The sequence below is a fragment of the Aethina tumida genome, chromosome 8 (genome assembly GCF_024364675.1).
Source record: "Aethina tumida isolate Nest 87 chromosome 8, icAetTumi1.1, whole genome shotgun sequence".
Classification (NCBI taxonomy): domain Eukaryota; kingdom Metazoa; phylum Arthropoda; class Insecta; order Coleoptera; family Nitidulidae; genus Aethina; species Aethina tumida.
The window spans coordinates 2170901-2177841 of record NC_065442.1 but is presented as its reverse complement, the minus strand read 5'-3'; the positions used below and the strand labels follow the sequence as shown (position 1 = coordinate 2177841).

The 6941-nt window shown below is 34.2% G+C and overlaps 1 pseudogene; it reads right to left on the bottom strand.

The window, feature by feature from the left end:
- Positions 1–5463: 5463 nt before the first annotated feature.
- On the bottom strand, positions 5464–6696 carry LOC126266404 (histone chaperone asf1b-like; annotated as a pseudogene).
- Positions 6697–6941: the final 245 nt, after the last annotated feature.

Sequence of the window (6941 nt, the reverse complement as noted above, 5' to 3'; positions counted from 1 at the left end):
TGTTGAAAAATCTAATCTGAATTTAAATTTTAGCCCCTGTTCTCCTTCAAAGTACACTTCGGGCACTGCGGCACCATCAAAAGACCTCAATCCGTAAGCTAATTAGTATATTTAAAAAATTAATTGAAAAATCTAATCTGAATTTAAATTTCAGCCCCTGTTCTCCTTCAAAGTACAATTCGGACTCTGCGACAATTTCAAAATACCTCAAACCGTAAGGCAATTAATATATTTATAAAGTTTGTTGAAAAATCTAATTTGAATATATATTTCAGCCACTGTTCTTTTCCAACGTAGAATTCTGGCAATGCGACAAATTCAAAAGACCTCAAACCTTAAGGTAATTAATATATTTAAAAAGTTTGTTGAAACATATTTACCGAATATATATTTCAGCCCCTGTTCTCCAACTTACCATTCTGGCACTGCGATAATTTCAAGAGACCTCAAACAGTAAGGTAATTAATATATTTAAAAAATGTACTGAAAAATCTTATCTGAATATATATTTTAGCCCCTGTTCTCATCCAACATACAATTCTGGCACTGCAACAACTTTATAATACTTCAAACCGTAAGGTAATTAATATATTTAAAGAGTTTGTTGAAAAATCTAATTTGAAAATATATTGTAGCCCTGTTCTCCTTCAACGTAATATTCTGGCACTGCCACAACATCAAAAGACCTCAAACAGTAAGGTAATTATCATATTTAAAAAGTATTATGGAAATTCTTATCTGAATATATATTTTAGACCAGTTCTGCTCCAACATAGTATTCAGGCAATGCGACATCTTCAAAAAATATCCAACGTGAGGTAATAAATATAATTGAAGAGTTTGTTTAAAAATCTATCCTTAATACATAAATCAGCCCCTGCTCTCCTATAACGTGCAATTGTGTCACTGCGACGACATCCAAAGACATCAAACCGTAAGGTAATTAATATATTTTTAATATTCATCGAAAATTCTAATCTGAATATATAATTCAGCCCCTGTTGTCCTCCAACGTACCATTCTGGTTCTGCGAAAACTTCGAGAGACCTCAAACCGTAAGGTAATTAATATATATAAAAAGTTTGTTGAAGAATATTATCTGAATATATATTTCAGCCCCTGTTTTCCAACTGACCATTCTAGCACTGCGACAATTTCAAGAGATCTCAAACCGTAAGCTAGTTAATATATTTAAAAAGTTTGTTGAAAAATCTAATCTGAATTTAAATATCAGCCCCTGTTCTCCTTCAACATGCAATTCTGGTATTGCGACAAATTCAAAATACCTCAAACCGTAAGGTAAAAAATATATTTAAAATGTTTGTTGAAAAATCTAATTTGAATATATATTTTAGCTCCTGTTCTGCTGCAACGTACAATTCTGGCACTGCGACAACTTCATAATACCTCAAACCGTAAGGTAATTAATATATTTATAAAGCTTGCTCAATAATCTAATTTGAATTTATATTTTAGCACCTGTTCTTCTCCAACATACAATTCTGGCACTGCGACATCTTGAAAAGATCTTCTACCCTAATTAATATACTTGAAAACTTTGTTGGAAAATCTAATCTGAATATATATTTTAGCCCCTGTTCTCCTCCAATATAGAATTCTAGCACTGCGACCACTTCAAAAGACCTCCAACCGTAAGATAATTATTCTATTTATATATTTGTTGGGAAATCTATTCTGAATATTTATTTTGGCCCCTCTTCTTCTCCAATATAGAATTCTGGTATTGCGACCAATTCAAAAGACCTCCAAACATAAGGTAATTAATCTATTTAAAAAGTTTGTTGAAAAATTTAATCTGAATATATATTTTAGCCCCTGAACTCCTCCGATATACAATCCTGTTACTGCGACAACTTCGAAAGTCCTCCAACCATAAGGTAATTAATATATTAAAAAGTTTGTTTAAAAGTCTAATATGAATATATATTTTAGCCCCTGTTCTCCTCCAAAATACAATTCAGGTACTGCCACAACTTCAGTAGACCTCCAACCTTAAGGTAATTAATATATTTAAAAATTTGTTGGGAAATCTAATCTGAACATATATTTTGGCCCCCTTCTCCTCCAATATAGAATTCTAGCACTGCGACAACTTCAATAGACCTCCAACTGTAAGGTAATTTTTCTATTTATTTATTTGTTGGAAAATCTATTCTGAACATATATTTTGGCCCCTCTTCTCCTCCAGTATAAAAAAAATTTGTTGAAATATCTAATCTGAATTTATATTTTAGCCCCTGTTCTTCTCCAATATTGAATTCTGTCACTGCGACAAATTCAAAAGACCTCTAACCTTAAGGTAATTAATATATTTAAAAAGTTTGTTGGAAAATCTAATCTGAATATATATTTTAGCCCCATGTTCTCTTCCAATATAAAATTCTGGCACTGCGACCACTTTAAAAGACCTCCAACCTTAAGGTAATTAATATATTTAAAAAGATTGTTGAAAAATCTAATCTGAATTTATATTTTAGCCCCTGTTCTTCTCGAACATACAATTCTGGCACTAGGACATCTTCAAAGGATCTCCAACCCTAATTAGTATATTTGAAAACCTTGTTGGAAAATCCAATCTGAAAATATATTTTGGCCCCCCTCCTCCAATATAGAATTCAAGCGCTGCGACAACTTCAAGAGACCTCCAACCGTAAGATTATTAATATATTTAAAAAGTTTGTTGGAAAATCTTATCTGAAAATATATTTTGGCCCCTCTCCTCCAATATATAATTCAAGCGCTGCGACAACTTCAAAAGACCTCCAACCGTAAGGTTATTAATATATTTAAAAAATTTGATGGAAAATCTAATCTGAATATATATATTTTTACCTCTGTTCTCCTTCTTTATAGAATTCTGGCACTACGTAAAGTAAGTAATATAATTAAAATGTTTGTTGGAAAATTTAATATGAATATATATTTTAGCCCCATGTTCTCCTCCAATATATAATTCTGACACTGCGACAATTTCGAATGACCTCCAACCTTAAGGTAATTAATAGATTTAGGAAGTTTGTTGGAAAATCTAATCTGAATATATAATTTAGGCCCTCTTCTCCTCCAACACAGAATTCTGGTAATGCGACATCTTCAAAATATCTCCAACGTATGGTAATAAAAATATATAAAAAGTTTGCTGAAAAATATAATCTGAATATATATTTTAGCCCCTGTTCTCCTCCAACATATACTTCTGGCACTGCGATAACTTCAAAAGACCTCCAACCGTAAGGTTATAAATATATTTAAAAAGTATGATGGAAAATCTAATCTAAATATATATTTTGGCCCCTCTCCTCCAATATAGAATTCAAGCACTGCGACAACTTCGAAAGACCTCCAACCTTAAGGTAATTAATATATTTTAAAAGTTTGTTGGAAGATCTAATCTGCATATATATTTTGGCCCCTCTCCTCTAATACAGAATTCAAGCACTGCGACAACTTCAAAAGACCTCCAACCGTATTAATATATTTAAAAAGTATGATGTAAAGTCTAATCTGAACACATATTTTGGCCCCTCTCCTCCAATATAGAATTCAAAGACTGCGACAACTTACAACGTAAGGTAATTAATATAATTAAAAAGTTTGTTGGAAAATTTGATATGAATATATATTTTAGATCCATGTTCTCCTCCAATATAGAATTCTGGCACTGCGACAACTTCAAAAGACCTCCAACCGTAAGGTTATTAATATATTTAAAAAATTTGATGGAAAATCTAATCTGAATATATATATTTTTACCTCTGTTCTCCTTCTTTATAGAATTCTGGCACTACGTAAAGTAATATAATTAAAATGTTTGTTGGAAAATTGAATATGAATATATATTTTAGCCCCATGTTCTCCTCCAATATATAATTCTGACACTGCGACAATTTCAAATGACCTCCAACCTTAAGGTAATTAATAGATTTAGGAAGTTTGTTGGAAAATCTAATCTGAATATATAATTTAGGCCCTCTTCTCCTCCAACACAGAATTCTGGTAATGCGACATCTTCAAAATATCTCCAACGTATGGTAATAAAAATATATAAAAAGTTTGCTGAAAAATATAATCTGAATATATATTTTAGCCCCTGTTCTCCTCCAACATATACTTCTGGCACTGCGATAACTTCAAAAGACCTCCAACCGTAAGGTTATAAATATATTTAAAAAGTATGATGGAAAATCCAATCTAAATATATATTTTGGCCCCTCTCCTCCAATATAGAATTCAAGCACTGCGACAACTTCGAAAAACCTCCAACCTTAAGGTAATTAATATATTTTAAAAGTTTGTTGGAAGATCTAATCTGCATATATATTTTGGCCCCTCTCCTCCAATACAGAATTCAAGCACTGCGACAACTTCAAAAGACCTCCAACCGTATTAATATATTTAAAAAGTATGATGTAAAGTCTAATCTGAACACATATTTTGGCCCCTCTCCTCCAATATAGAATTCAAAGACTGCGACAACTTACAACGTAAGGTAATTAATATAATTAAAAAGTTTGTTGGAAAATTTGATATGAATATATATTTTAGATCCATGTTCTCCTCCAATATAGAATTCTGGCACTGCGACAACTTCAAAAGACCTCCAACCGTAAGGTTATTAATATATTTAAAAAGTTTGATGGAAAATCTAATCTGGACATATATATTTTAGGCTCTGCTCTCCTTCTTTATAGAATTCTGGCACTGCGTAATATAATTAATATTATTAAAAAGTTTGTTGGAATGTTAGAATTCACATGTTTAACAGTTGGTGACACTTAATTACTAGCAACCTGGCTCCCGAAATATAAACCTTAAATAACGAGCCGTTCTACCTTTCGCGCGATAATTTTGAATGGGAACACGAGTACTGCCGGCCCGTACGGGTACACTTCTCATTTAATCGGATGAATCGAAATGAAAGACAGGAGCAATTTCAAGAAGCACACGTTCATCCACAACCGTGACAGCAGACCTGTAAAATGTAACTTTTGTTCGTACTAGTGCATTTCGCGCTACCAGATCAAGAGGCACTTGAAAAGGGCTTACGCCGTTCTAAACACCCCAGTCGAAAAAATGTGCTCGAAAGTGGAGGGTGAGGAGCAACGGTGGACCGGTCATTCCAGTCAATAAGTTTTGCTATGCATTTTTTAGTTGGATCTGTGATATTGCCTCAAATTTATTAAATTAAATAATAAAATTACAAAAAAATACTTGTAGTACAAGTATTCTGAATGAACTGAACAATTTATTATGAGACAAGAAAATTTAACAATAAAATTAGTGAGAAGAAACAGTTATAACACAAGAATTTCCAATTATTTAAGCAATTTTAGTGTAAAAACAAAGATTGGAAGAACAACAATATAAAAAAATACTTATAATACAAGTATTTTAAATAATTTAACCAATATTATTGTGTTTCTAGGAGATTAAATAATAAAATTAAAACAAAATACTTTTAATTTCAAATATTAATCTAAACTATACAAAAAACGCCTTAATAAAAAAGCGCATGGCGCACCACAAATATCGAACGAAACACTTAAATTATGATTACTAGGAACACTCCATTGTCGCCCACGAGTTAGTGTTTTCATTAAAACTAGGATTTTGACTATTTGAACTTTCTTCTGTTGCGGAGGTGCTTGGCTGATTTTGGTCATTGGAAGGCACATTTTCTTGTTGGTTCGCTTCTTCCCAGTTGATTTTGAAGCGGGTTACTCGAGGCTCGGATACCAAAATATTCCTCGTAACCTAAAAAGTGATCAATTATCAAGTATTGTTGGTGAAAATAGTTAAATATAGAATAAATAATTTAAAAAACAGGTCAGTTATCAACATGATGAATGCAAAAAAACCCCAATACAAACCTTATCGAACTGAGGTAGACTCGGGGGGTTCTCCTTCAGTTCCGGATCGCTGTACTCGTTGTTAATGAAGTAGCCGATTCTGATGAACTCCTGCGACCTGTATGAGCACGTCAACAACACCACCGTCACGCCGATAACTTCCTGCTCAAGTGTTTGCCCTCGGGAATGGGGCCGACGAACATGGAATCCAAAACCTGGTCGTACTCCTCGCTTTCGGCCGATCCGACGTAGATCATCTTCCACTCCAAATCTACGAAACAACACAATTAATGACGGCCCCAGGCGGGTCGTTGGTACGTACCTTTTTTCAGCTCCTCGGTGGACTCGAACGTGATCTTGAACTGAAACGGGTTGAGGAACTGGCAGGGGTTGTCTATTACGGTTATATCGCACAGTTGTACCTTTGCCATTGTTACGGTTGGTTGTTTGACACGGTTCGACGCGAAACGGTTGACATATCTGTTGTTGGATTTTATCACGGTATAATGCGGTTTTTTTGCGAGAAAAACACACGAAAGCGTTGGTAAAAAATAATTACTCACTATTTTAGACGGAAAGAAATATTGGATGTTTTCATCCATCCCCACTCGCTAGATATACACGACCGAGCGCATAAAACTCGAACGCTACCCGTGCGCTGTTTTCCCCAAATTAGCGGTCAGTCCGCTAACAGTACCGAAGTATACCCCCCTTTGTTCACCGCGACTTCGGTTCGCTCATTCCGCATGGTTATGATCTTCGGATCGGTGCCCGGAGAGTGGTTTTTAGTCCGTGTGAATCGGACACTTGCCTCCGCCGACCCAGTTTCAGGAGGCGTCTAGCAAGATTTTCTATTCTCTCGTCCCAAAACAAAAAAAAAATTGGACATAGAAAACCTAAGAAGTACCAACCCAATGTTATAAAAGAGAAACATTACTGGGCTCAAGGCTAAGTGGCGGATTGCCAAATGTAACAACACGCCATAGAAAACCTAAGAAGTACCAACCCAATGTTATAAACAAGAAACATTACTGGGCACGATTTCGGGATGCAGCGATGTTGCCATTTTGA